A 14,852-nucleotide genomic window follows, 5' to 3' on the forward strand; every position below is an offset into this window, starting at 1 on the left:
ACAGTCAATATTCCATTTAAATTTACAAAAAAAAAAAAAAAAAAAAAAAAAAAAATACAACTGGCCTGTTGGAGTAGCCTATGCTTTTACATTTACGTACAAAAAGGGCAGATTAGGTAACCTAGTCTTATTATTTTTTTTATTTCATAAATTAATCAGATGATTTAGATTAATTCACAAATAACACACACGTTAATGCGGTGGACAAAAAATAAACGGGTGCACAGATAGTAAGCTTTCACATTGCCTTTTAAGTCTAGTAATTTACATAATCATATAGCAGACGCTTTTGTCCAGAGCGGCTTTAAAGGAGACATATCATGCTTTTAAATTGTTCCTTTTTACATATAAATCATACATTTGTAGTCTATATAAAGCGGAACTGCAATGCTTGGGTCTGAATTCTTCATTATTATAGCTCCACAGGCCCCTTTTCTACCCCTTTTCTGATGTGCGTCTGAGAGCAACTCGTTTTGGTGCGGTCTCTTTAAATACAATTGAGACACTTCATACCCCGCCCCCTCTCCAGGTTGCAGAGGTTCAACTCCACCCCGTTCGGCCATTTTTGTAGTTTGATAGCAGAGATACGATTATCTAGCGGCTGCGGCACAGAAACTTTTTATTCACACGTTATTGACAAAATGCCTTACATGTTCGAGCCAGAGTCGGAGCAGGAGCGAGATGAAAATGAAGACGACGAACCTGTAGAACAACGTCTTAATATGGATGTATCGCACTGGTGTGTACTGTATTTACACATGAAACTTTGGTCTTCCGACCTTTTACCACCGTGTCGATTTATTTTGATTAATATGTGCGAGGGAGAGAGAGCAAGACGTCTAGTTTGGAGACGGTGATGTCTTGTTTACACTTTCGCCTGGCTCTGAAGAGAGAGAGAGAGAGCGCGCGCGCGCGACCGTCTCTCTCTCTCTGCTCGTTCTTTCAGTTAAACATGCGCCCTTGTCACATGCGCGGCAGTTCATCTACATTAGACGGTGTAATGAAGCGTGTGGGTTACTACAACCGAACATTTTAACTTACCCTCTCGTAACTTCTGCATCCTTTAGCTTGGACTACAAAATTGCAGCGAGAAATAAAAATGGCGGATTGCTCGAAGTGTTGGGCCGGAAGTCAATGTCCTTATTTGGCAGTTCCGCTGCAAATACTGTGACGTAATAGTTAAAAAAACGTCATAGATAACAGAAAAATCGGAACAGGTTGAAAAATATGACCAAAACAGAATATAAAGATATCAACGAAGCACCTGAAGAGAATAATTTCATATTTTCTGTACTTCTAAACACTCCAAATATACAACAAAATGCATTTAAGGGCTAAAAAAGTGCATTTGGCATGATATGTCCCCTTTAAAAAGTGAGGAAAACAACAAAACTGTTCATCGTAATAAAGAGAAAATAATACATAGATACAAAGTTTCAACAGTTTTTAGAAAAACACACACATAGTGTGAGCAATGTTCTTAATAAGTGTTTACGCGTTTGTCACAGAAACGATAAATAATTCATCATAATCATGACAAATATTAGAGAAAAATACAATATTATGTATGCCAGCATCTTGCGCATCAAAACAAACTTGTCCTTACATCACGGTTGAGCTCGCACTAACATTAACAGGCTTGATAGCGCGTCATGTTCTGTCCACTAGATCCAGCGAGGGTGAGCTAGAGCTCTAGCTCCTCCCATTTGATGCTGCAGCAAAGCCCCGCCTACTAAATCTAGCTAGGTGGAGCTGGAGCTCCAGAAAAGGGGGAGCTCGAGCTCTAGCTCCTCCCATTTGGCTCTGCATCGAGCACCATCTCTAATCATGTGACATTCCAGGAAGTCCCTGACACATACAAAGCTAACAGAGATCGTTGTAACATGCAGATAAAGATGTTTTGAAGACAATAAACATGTTTGCAATGATATTTGAGTTACCTGTGTTCTTCGAGCCATGTCAGGTATTTTCATAATAATATATTATATTTATAATGTAATGTTAATCGATATAGACTTTATCATCGTGCAGAATACTATAAAATAATATATTTTCTGTCAGATTTTTTTATCTGAAGCCAAATTAGATCACAGAAGATTATTTAACCCCCTGGGGTCGGAGGTATGGCCGGCGATACCAACTCACTGTTTTCTTATCAGTACAAAAGAGACTCTAAATAGTCTGTTGATTTTGATTTTACATGTAAGTGTTATACATCAATCAAAACGCTTAAATGTCTTCTTTTATTTGTGTACACTCATAATAAAAACAAAATGTTGTGTTTTTCGTAAATTAAAGAAAATAAACATGATGTGCGTTCTGCCGTCTCTCTCAATGTGAAACTCATTCTGAAACGTGACAGAAAATGACCTGTAACTCAGCGAAACGCATGTCTATACAACGCTTGGAGTCTCTATTTTTAAAGTATGCAAATTATATATATATAAAAAAAAAAATTGTCTGTTTAAGTAATCTGTATGAAAGCAGCGGCATGTACAGTTTCTCAAACGCTTCCTCATTAACTCTAATGTGACCATGCCCACTCGCGCACGAGCGATTGACATGCAAATGATACACGCGGAGAAATGCAGACCTGTAAACGCCCTCATCACCTCAAAACAAAGAATTAGAGACTTCGGTAACTTACTCCTCTGCTTTTCATCGAGTTTGGAAGACTGTGTTTGTGCTGTGCTGTTTCACTTGGATTTACCTCAGAAGAATTAGAAGAACGCGATTTGAAGATAAGAAGATTTTTAAGGTAAGACATGTTAAACTGGTGGTGCCAGATTAAAATGTATGTTATGAAATGAGATTGAAGTAAAAACATGAACTAAGCCTAATATCGTACATGTATATGTATCTATAAATAGACAACATGTTGAAATGTGAACTAGACTGGTAGGCAATACATGTCCGACACAAGGATGTTTTTATATTCTATAATAAAACACAGCATGATAAAAGTAGGCTAGTATGAGTGTATACTATGGTGAATATTATAATGTTTAGAACCGTGTTTACTGTTAAATACTGTGTTTATGGATATCTGCTGAAACATAGATGTATAACAATAATTAGTTTAATAGTTTTGAGCGGCTTGATCGCTTCAGTAAATGTTATCTGCACGCGTTTGGAAAGCAAAATGCGCCAAACAATCTGCATCATTTTTTTTTACTCCAAATGTTTATTTTCGTTATGACATTATGAAATGAGATTGAAGTAACATATAACGATTTATAGGCTATTGTTATTATTATTTTATGCAGCACAGTACATAGCTTATGCCTACAAGGCACAACAAACCTGGTGTTCATTTATATATATATATATATATATATATATATATATATGTGTGTGTGTGTGTGTGTGTTTGTGTGTGTGTGTTCTGTACATTTTAAAAAGCAATTTTAACCTGAAAAATCTAAAATGTATTCCCAAATCGTGCAGCCCTAGTTTATCTTGATATCAGTATGTTCACAGCGTTTTTTTGTGTGTTTTTTTCAGGGATCAGATGCTCCACTGAGGAGTCCTGCTGACTTCAACATTCACATAAGTCTCTGTACATGAACATGGTAAAGTGAAACATCAAACACCTTGGAAATGAAAGGTATGTACTATGTTTCAGGAATGGCACAAAGGTGTATGACTGGTTAAGTCTCTGTCTTTAGTTCAGTGTGTTAAATAATGTGCTTTTTTGTCATTTGTTGTGTATATTTGGATTATGTTGTGTTGTAAATAAATCCAAACAATCGAAAAGCCATTCTTTTTTAAATCTCCTCATTCTTTGTGCAAGGTTGCTCAGAATGATAGGGCCTGATAGCTCATAATAGGGCCCGATAGCTCCTAATAGGGCCATTAGGGAGGGTCTTTGTCTTTCTCAGGTGTGAAAGAAATTAAATATTCATGATGTTCACGCCTCTTCGCATAAAGCTTTCTCACACAAAACATGTCTTGCAAATTTTAAATCAATATATTGTCTTATCTGAATGAGCAGTCAGGATGATTTTCACATAGTTTTGGAGCAAATATGCTAGGCTACGTGATACAATTTTCAAAAGTCTTGTGAAGAAATAATCAATATGGGTTTTATGACCTTATTTCAGTGAGAATTTTTTTTGTGTGCTTTCACAAACCACGCATAAATGTCATTATCTCAAAACTACAAACTTTTACATACATGATGCTGACATATTATTGTAGCAGAGTTTGTGCTGAATACAGTGTAATCAGACTTTAGCCATGAAAATGTCACAAGTAACAGAAATAAGCACAAATGTCAGAGCATGTCAGAACACCTCCAGGGCCCAGAAAACAGCTCAGACCCCAGAGGGTTAAAACACTCGACTTGCGTTATAAAGTAAGTCTGGAGCACAAACATGGTTTTAATCTCATAAATTGTCGTGTATTGATGGTGTGCTAAGCTAACATGCTAGCTAGCCCTAGGTGCACCTGCCACCTAGCAGTTATTCTATTATGATTTTTTTCTAAATAGGAATGCTTACTGAAATGTTTCTTTATTCAAGAAGGGCATTTGATACAGTTTCAAATGTGAAGTGAGAACTTTGTTAAAAGAAATTAGGGATTGAAACAGTGTGAATAGCCAGTCATTAGTAATTATAATGCAGACAAAAGAATTGCATATTTAGATGCAGGAGAGACTGACTCTGAATGGGGCTCGTTTGCACCACAAAACAATAGAGACTAATTAGATGACTTAGAAGATGAAAATAAACATCAGTTGCATTATAGAGACTAATCAAAATAAAGTCATATGACATGATCTTGAAAAACATTTAACTAAATACAGAGTTTTAGACTTATCTTCAGATTTTAAATGTAACATGGTCAGACATGTGGCTTTAGCTGCAGTGCATTTCTAGATTGATACAATGCCAACTTCAATTTTATTTTCATGAAGATGTTTCATAAAAATAAATTTCTAATAACTTTACAAAATTTTGAAGCTATTTATAACTATTTTTTTCATTATGACAATAATTAATTCTACATTTACAATAAACTACCAGGTGTCAGCTTTCAAATGAGATCATACTTGTGCTTTTAGTACAAAGGGTTCATGAACTGTATCTGTTTCAGTTTGGGTATGCCATTTCTGGGGATTTTTCAAAAGTGGGGTTGCAGCCTAACAGGTTAAAATAATATTTTATTTTAAAGCACTTCAGTTAAGCCATTTTAAGAAAAGAAAAAGAGTCAAATATTTTTTTCTATAGGTCTATCATAATGTGTGCGGTAGAGGGTTAAGAGCTTATGCACGGATCCAATATACAGTTACACAATATGCATTTTCTCTCAACTATTTACATTCCAAAACTGCAACAATTTTGTAGTTATTTGACCATTTTAGTGCAATAAGCCATGAAAAGAAGTTAATTTGGTACCTTCTCAAACAGCTTTTGAGAGGTGGCTTTATGTGTGGGCCACTTATATAGATCAGTGCACACTTTTAGTGTGAGCTTGAAACCCGCGGGAAGTGCTTTAAAAGTCAGTACTGTATGTTTTAATTCTATCACTCAGCACACACATCAATTCAGTTATTGTATTCTGTTGGGAATATATTTCTGCATCACATCTTGTTCTTTAAAGGGAAACTCTCTCCCTCACACCGTCCCAGATTTATATGACTTTCTTTCTTCAGATGAACACAAACAGAGATTTGTAGTCCATGTAATGCAAGTAAGTACAATACCGCTTAAAAAAAATTAACACAAAAAGTGAAAACAAAGGTAATGTTAATTAGTGTTTCTCTTACACACGCCTATTGTTTCACTTAACTCTTTACCCCCAATTGATGGAATTTTCCAGCTTTCCGTGTTTACACTGTTAAATGGTAGGGGGCGCTATGACATCTTCTGAAAGAGTACCGAATCTCCTTATCAAAACACATGCAAAGAAGATGCAGAAACAAGCATTATCATATGCATATGTAAAATAACGCGATCACCAACATTAAACGGCATATAAATCAAAACTGCCTAATGTTGCTAAATGAAATGTCGACCCAGGACGAGCTATAAGACTGTGCAAGCATTAGGAGTGTTGATGGGCTTGATCTACTCCATCTATGTTTTGATCATCGTTCTGAATTCGATTCAGACGAAGTGTTTGACAAATATGTGATTTTCTCTGATTTTTGTTTAAAATGTTGCTTTTTTATGAAACTTACCCACATTCAAGTGTTGATAAAAAAAGAATGCATTAAGATAGAATAAAATGGGCTAGCGGTGGCAACTTAAAAAAAAAAAAAAATGCTGGTGAGGAAAGAGTTATGAAGACATTGATTCATCAACTGGAGTTGTTTGGATTAACGCTGATTACTTTAGTTTTAGAAGTTTTTGAGGGATCAACTTTGCATGTTCTGTGCATTGTATACAGAGAGAATTTTTTTTTCCAAAAATCTTTGTTTTCATCTTAAGAGTCATATGTGGAGAAAATAGTCCAAAATCTCTACCAGTTGACAAATTTCTACCGCAGTGGTTCCCAACCACGTTCCTGGAGGCCCCCAACACTGCACATTTTGCATGCCTACCCAAACAAACACACCTGATTCAAGACATCAGCTTAATAGTAGAGACTACAAGACCTGAAAATGGTGTGTAAGATAATGGAGACATGGAAAATGTGCTGTGTTGGGAGGCTGCAGCAATGTTGTTGGGAACCCCTGTTCTACCAGTCTATTGTGTCTGCTGGTATATCGCCCACCTAGATCTGAACATGAAAGTTTGCTTTGGGCAATGCTTTTTCTTATGAACCTGTAGATGAGATATTTGGATGAAACTTTTCCCGCACGAAGAGCACTGATGCGGCTTCTCTCCAGTATGAACTCTCTCACGATTTTTCCAGTGTTCTGACCGAACAAAACTCTTTTCACAGTGTGAGCACTTGTACGGTTTCTCTCTATATGAACTCTTTGATGTCTCTTTAAGGTGCCGGATGAAATAAAGGTCTTCCCACAGTCAGAGCATAGATGAGGTCTCACACCAGTATGAATACTCTCATGCACTTTAAAAGCATTAACCCTCTGGGGACCAAGCTGTTTTTGGGGTCCTTGAGATGTTCTGACATGCCTTGACATTTGTGCTTTTTTCAGTTATTTATAAACATGTTAATGGCTAAGGTGTAAATTCACTCTATATAGCACAAACAGGGCTACCATAATATGCGAGCAACGTGTATGTAGATGTTTGTATTTTTAAGAGAATAATGTTTATGCATGGTTACTGGAAAAAATAAAAATGAAAGTTGCTGAATTAAGACCACAAAACACATATTAAATATGTGTCCACAAGACTTTTGACTAATGGATGTTGTCCCTTTGAGTTCTAGTTTCAAAATGATGTGAAAATAGTCTTGCTTTATGGTTCACAAAAAAAAAAAATACATTGATTTAAATGGTGTAAAACAGGTTTTGCTTGGAAAGCCAATATGCGAGGAGGAGGAGTAGTTTACACCTTAGATTACAATGTCCCACCCACTCTGCATAATGACTCTGCATAATTAGCCATTCATTCAGGTGTGACACTGACTGAGCCACAATGCAAGGACAAAAGATGTATTTAGAAGAAGACTTACATTGACCATTTAAGATTTCGCTTACATCTCTCTTGTAAATATGTTTTGCTATTTTATTAAAAATGTTACAATTACAACAATAATTACAATTTCAACAATATTTCAAGTGTACTCTTTCTTTGAAAAAAATAAAATAAAAAGATTATAGGCCTACATTTTATCATATGTATTCATTAGTTTGAATATAGCCAACATTGGAACATCTAACATCTTAGTCTATGACTTTATTTTTGACAAAAATAGTATTTTATATATATATATATATATAACGTCAGATATGAGCAGAAATTGCTAAACAAAAGCTTATTTGATGTGGCAGTATATTCTACAGTAGCCTAAAAACTGTTTAATACGTTGCTTATACAAATATATTTTATTTCAACATATTTCAGTCGATTTTTACTCATCTCAGTAGGCTATAGCAAAGCAGTTTATTCTTTCACACACAGACGCGCGATTCATATTTAGGCTAAACAGTCTTTACAAATATGTACCCTTCATTCATCTCACAGAAAGGCGAGTCATATTATAGAAATGCGATTCATCTTTTTGCGGTTTACATAGGCCTACACTAACGTTATTCCATAACGTTATTCCACATCAACACTTGAGAAAAGAAAACAGACTACCTCACTCCTCAGCGGGATCTGCTCCTCATATCAGGAGATATTGCTCCTCATATCAGCACTGTTCTGAGGAATCTTTTCTCCATAAGGTAGGCTATATTATGCCTCACTCGCGGCGCTTTGTTTACAGCTGATGTGGGGGCGTTTCACAGACTGAAATGGTTCTCAGAATTTGCATTTGAATAGCACGCGCTCTCCGGGGAGTGGTCACATTACTTTTGAATGGCTCGTAATGAGCTCGACTGGAGTCACTCTCTTTTTATACAGATTACAGAAGCTGAGAATATTTGTTTTTTATATAAATTACTTCATTTAAAAGATGCGATCTCAAGCTTTATGCCCGTGGGTCTGTTTGCCTGTTTGACTGAATTTTCGCGGAGTTATAGATCATTTTCGAACGCGTTTCAAATGGGAGTTTACTGACAGAGAGAAGGCAGAAATTGCATCATGTTCATTTTTCTTTATTTGTCAAAAAGCAAAACACTTTATTTTTATTGTGAGTATACAGAAAAAAAATAGAAACTGAACAGGATCGATTGATGTATTACACGAAAATGAAAGATCAAAATTAACAGAGCATTAAGGGTTTATTTTTCATTGCTAAAAAAAAAAAACGAGCAAAACGCGCGGGCGCGTTTTTGGTCCCCAGTGGGTTAAACTAGATGTCTGCTAAATTGTGATTGAACCATATTCATTTCTCATTTATCCTTTATTGAATTTGCTGATTTTAGACCCGATGGAAGACTGAATGAAAATGAAGTCATTTCAAATACTGAAAAGAATTTCACACAAAAATGAGCTGGAAAAACTGGAGTCAAAGGATCTTTCACCTGCTCTGACTGTGGAAAGAGGTTCAGACATAAATCAAACCTTAAGAGACACACGAGAGAACACACTGGAGAAAGACCGTTCTCCTGCATTCAATGTGGAAAGAGTTTCACTCAGAAAGTAAACTTAAATGATCACATGAGATCACACACTGGAGAAAAACTGTTCACATGCACTTAGTGTGGAAAGAGTTTCATATATAAAGGAAGCTTAAATGATCACATGAGAATTCATTCTGGAGAAAAACAGTTCACATGCACTCAGTGTGGAAAGAGTTTCGTACAAAGGAAACTTTAGTGTGCACATGAGAATTCACACTGGAGAAAAACCATGCACATGCTCAAGATCATCTGCTCTCTCACTCTGGAGTGAAGTCGTTCAGCTGTGATCAGTGTGATAAAACATTTCTTTTGGCATCAAACTTAAGAGCACACCTTAAAATTCATCTGTTCTTTTTGTGGAAAGGGTTTTTCACTACTTAAACTCTCACGAATGGCAGTGGGAGCGGCTTCACTGACTGAAGGAGTGAATTGTGGTCGCTGTTGCTCATTTAGCAGATGCTCATCACATTTACAATCTATGGGGATAGAATAGTTGCATTATACCAAATTAATGAAATTCACAAATAAAGGTAAAGAGTTTAACAAAATTAATAAAATTCATAAATGAATAATTTTTTTTTTTACAAATGTGTTTTATGTCACAAACACACCTCTGGCTGGCATTGATTTGTGAATCGCTTCTTGTGCATTTGTAGATCCCTGCATGCATTTGTGAATTTTGAAACATTTCTAGCATCAAGACGTGCAGACAAATCCACAAAATATAGCTGCAAGCAGTGACGGGCCCAAGCCCCGGCGCCACCACCACCCCGGTGGCTTTAGGAAAACCTGTGCACTACGTTGAAATAATTTGAATATGCCACATTTACTGCAGCGGCTGTTGCTACTATGACCATAAACGATGGGCCCAAGCCCCGGCGCCACCACCACCCCGGTGGCTTTAGGAAAACCTATGCACTACGTTGAAATAATTTGAATATGCCACATTTACTGCAGCGGCTGTTGCCACTATGACCATAAACCACAACAGCCACATCCATGAGATCATTTAGATTAATATAATGTCATAGGATGTTATAGGCAGTGATGGGAATAATGGCGTTATAAATAAACGGCGTTACTAACGGCGTTATTTTTTTCAGTAACGAGTTATCAAACTAATTACTGCTTCCTCTATTACAACGCCGTTACCGTTACTGTCAATAAAAATGCGGCGTTACTATAGTTGAGCTCACTGAAGCGGTTTTCATCCGAGTAGGCTCTCTCTCAGCCATAGGAGCTGCAAAGTTTTTTCTCTGGTGTGTGAGTGTTTATGAGGCGCCGGACTGGACAAAAGCGAGGCGAATGCCGCGAGCGCGCTCGACAGAGCGCGGCAGAGACCGAATGTGTCCGAGAACGCGCTCGACATTGCGCGAGAGAGACCGAGTGTGTCCGAGAACGCGCTCGACAGTGCGCGAGAGAGACCGAATGTGTCCGAGAACGCGCTCGACAGTGCGCGAGAGAGACCGAATGTGTCCGAGCATAAATACTTTATTTATAAATAAATTACACATTTCAGCATTAGAATAATATATGTAGCATATTGGTATCATATGCAATGTTTTAATTAGTTTATATAACATAAACTCCAAAATAACCTGCAGGGAACGTTCAAACATATTTGTTTGACGGTTGTGAACACGTGCGGCAAACATGACTAGAATTTGGCTAAAATAAATAACCTCTGATGATGACGTTCTCTGTAGGTTATAAAAATAAACCCACAAAAGATTATATTGTATTATTATTATTTATGTTGATACATTGTTCAGTATTATATTGAGAGCACTTTTTGTTAAACCTACTATTGTGAGGAAGAAAATACTTCAAGTAGGCTATGAATGTCTACCAGTTGTAAAGGTGTGTGAGTTTTATCATTTTAATTATATGCACTAGTGTATGTGTATGAATATTTTTATAAGGCTACTATTTATTTATTTTTGGTACATTTCTTAAGAAGCATGATTTATTTTAGACTTATTTGTTGGCCAGTTGTGGTCTGTGCAATAAATATTAAAAGTTCTAAACCATCTATTTTTTTGTTGTTCCACTATAGTAATGATAATATTTTAATATTTAAGTTAATCGGTGTCTCTCACATTGTCCCACAGCAACATTAAAATAGTGTAGATTAGTGTACAATGTTTAATAATAATAAGATGTTCTATTTAGTGTCCATTTCATTCATTTAACATTTCATATTGGGGGTATCCAAGAAATTTCTTATATTAAATTTTTTTTTTTTTTTTTTAAGTAACGCAATAGTTACTTTCCCTAGTAATTAGTTACTTTTGTAATGATGTAATTCAGTTACTAACGCAGTTACTTTTTGTGAGAAGTAACTAGTAACTATAACTAATTACTTTTTTTAAGTAACTTACCCAACACTGGTTATAGGTCACTTCCAAATGAGTGAGAAGTTATCATTTGCAGCTCAAATTTTGTAAGTCCATAAGTATTTATCTTAAGTGTTTTATATATTTTATGTATGTTTTATGAATTGTTGTCAGTACACTACAGATAAACTGGTTCTTGTCTTTAGTTTGTCATTCAAACGTACGAAAAGACAAGGCCTAAGACATTTCTTATCCTTTAATGCAGGTGTAGCGGGACTCCCTCTTCTACACGAGGAGCAAATATAGGAACACTACCTCTAGCTTAAACTAGTGGCGGCTCCAGAGATTTTCTGTTGCAGGTGCTATGGGGATGCTCAACACTTAAGAGAAGCTGCTTTGAATTTTGGGGCGTTTCATTATGGAGGTCGCATCGGACTACCCTTGGTATACACATGCGTACACGCCCGCATTAACTATACTCCTTCCACGACTATAAGCATACTGTATATATATGTAAATGTATTTAATGAAAGGAGGTATGCAGCAACAATTTTTGGCAATCATCAATCTGGTGCACTTTGAGAGCTAAATTAAAAGCTCCAACCCATATTCAGTGTGCAAATTAAACAGAAAAATTCAAACCTCTTTTAGTTACAGTGTCAGTCTACATTACACTACTACATAATAATAGTTATATAATATTAATCCCATGATAGTAATAGCCAGATATTGTAAAACAAATGCACTGAAAAATAAAGGAAACTTTCATAATCAGTTTTGAACTAATTTCTATACTTGAAAGAGTATATTTCTATACTTCACATTAAAGATGTGATTGGGCCAGCCCAGTGTCAATCAAGAAAAGAACCAATCAGCCGCTGATCTACGTGTTTCATAGGCTGGTCTGTCAGAAGAAAAAAACTAATGCTGACTTTTTTGACCAATGCATTACACCGGCACTAACCCATGCGCCGCCAATTAAGCAAAACAAAACGAATGGGCCGCCGATGTATGAGTTTTATGGACCGTTAAGACAAAAAAAAAAAAAAGTATGAGATGTATCGGCCCAAAAAGCACGTCTCAGCCCACCGGGAATCTCCCGGTAGTCCCGATGGCCAGTAGCCTACATGCCTGGACGTCACACTTTAAATCCTACCTGTTGCCTTTCACCATCCACTTATTTAGCTGCTGTCACATTAATTGACATGCCATCTCATTTTCCCTCTTTCTTTTTCTATTTTTAGTCCCCGACAGCTTTTTTGCTTTATCCATCTTTTTTGACGACCACTCACTAACGTTACTCGTTCCTGCATGCTCGCGCAGCGCTCATGACGCCCGCTCGCGATTTTTACATTTTTATCTAATTCCTATTTTTAACATCATGAAAAAGACTATTCAAACATGACATTAAAATATAAATATATAAAAAAAAAACATACATTTCTTGGGGGTGCTGGGCAGGTGCTATGGCTATTATAGGGGGAGCTACAGCACCACCTAGCTCCCCCCTGGCGCCGCCACTGGCTTAAACATGACTACGCCACCCTATTTACCAGGGAAATATTAATATTATGGATCTAAGACTTTACACAAGACACACAGGAACGTGATTGTCAAGAAGGGCTAGAGACGTGGATACCAATAATACAAAAGCTTTATTTAAATACGCACAATAATTTTAAAAGATATCAAAGCTGGGTCATCAACATTCACAATACAAAAGAGACCACGAGATAAAGGAGGCCGAGGCTTAACGGCAGATGCATGAACTCAGTAAGAAAAAGGCTTCTAGATCACTCTCAGCACCCCGTGTACAAGTATCAGCACACACACTGCAATCAAGTCAAGAAATAACCACACAGCACTCTGTGACGAGCCCTCCACCACCGCGTAAGGGCCTACTAGTGGCCTGCCCTGAAGCCTCGGCTCTGGAGAGCGAGCAGGCGTCACACAAGACGCTTAGGCTGAGCACACACATGTGCGTTGGAAAGAGAGTTTGTTATCGAGATAAACTTAATATAAGCAGCAGCGTCAAATCAGCGTTGCCACCAGGCGTCGCAGAACATCTATTCCTCCTAAAAATACAAACATAAGCATACTTGCAATATATAAAAGAATGAGCGCTGTACAAAAGTGGACGTTTCACATACCTTTAAATTCGTAAACCTGTCGCCCATCCACCGCACGCATACACAGGAAACGGGACACAACATCCCCCGAAGCACGGGAATGCAAAGGGAGAGCAGCCGTCGCTCAAAGCTCACACCGCAGCAATAAATCACAGTCATTACGACAAATCCCATACCTGTGTATTAACTAATTAGCCCACGTACACACATAAGGTTACCTCAAAGCATCATGAGACATGGGACTGCAAGAGAGGCATGTAACGTGAGAGCCGGAGCCGCCAACCGCCGCGAACTATCCCGAAGCTATGAACCAAACAATCGTTTACACAAAATCCCACATCTGTGTTCACTATCTAGCTCAAACAGCACCTACCTCAAAGTGGAGGCGCTACAGGAACAAGGGGCGGTCCCACGGGCAATGACGTGACACTCAAATGGCAAGCACATGCAAGAAGTGACTACATGTTCTTTTTATACCGTCCCACCCTGTTCGTGATTGGACCCGCACTACCCTAAGCACATTAATTTAATTACAGGGCCACAATACAGAGCTACAATACATCCCACTACACAGGCAAAAGCACACAGCAATGAAAGGGTTAAACTCCAAACCATCAAGAGTGTAACTGACACACACACACATAGTGATGGCCAAATGAAGCGTTTCGAAGCATTATTGCTTTCTGATACAATTGTGTCGAAAATGGTTCATTACTCGAAGCTTCATTCAGATAGAAATTGCAGCACCATCTCCTGGTGAAGTAAATGTAATGCAACAAAGCTGACAACCATAAAATGCAAGTAACGCCCCGTTTATTACGTGTTTTTACCGAGGCGATCAAAGCTGAAACAGTGTTAGTGCTGTGAAACTCATTTATGTAGGTGAATTTGACAGATATTGATGAATTTCATGTGTTCACCTTGATAATAAAACATTAAGCATGATGTGTGTGTGTAATTATTTCTTTAGACAAGGACAGAAGATCAGACCAGCTTAAAAAAAAGTTGGAAACCATCACAGAAATTCTAATGGTTTATATTAAAATAGGAACCATTGGCTTTTACCATTTAAACCACTACATAATTATTTTTTGTAGTGTGTTAGGGACATATTCCATTAGGATTTAATGCCCCCACCAATACAACCCAACACATATCAGTAGACCCACAGAGACCACTATAATTCCCATTACAACCAATAAAATTCCCATGAAAACCATTAAATCCAATAGAATTTCTGTA

General features: G+C 37.2%; 1 protein-coding gene across 1 annotated transcript in view; it reads right to left on the reverse strand.

Annotated features, from left to right (window-relative positions):
• The window catches only part of LOC311276910 (uncharacterized protein), a 71,976-nt gene extending 57,949 nt beyond the window's left edge, over positions 1-14,027 (reverse strand). Inside the window, exons 1-2 of the mRNA XM_084386920.1 lie at positions 13,984-14,027; positions 13,829-13,913 (exon numbers count right to left, since the gene is read on the reverse strand). The gene's annotated coding sequence lies outside the window, so the exon portion shown is untranslated. The remainder of the gene's footprint in view (positions 1-13,828; positions 13,914-13,983) is intronic.
• Positions 14,028-14,852: the final 825 nt, after the last annotated feature.

The sequence above is a fragment of the Rutilus rutilus genome, assembly GCF_951802725.1.
Source record: "Rutilus rutilus genome assembly, chromosome: 18".
Classification (NCBI taxonomy): domain Eukaryota; kingdom Metazoa; phylum Chordata; class Actinopteri; order Cypriniformes; family Leuciscidae; genus Rutilus; species Rutilus rutilus.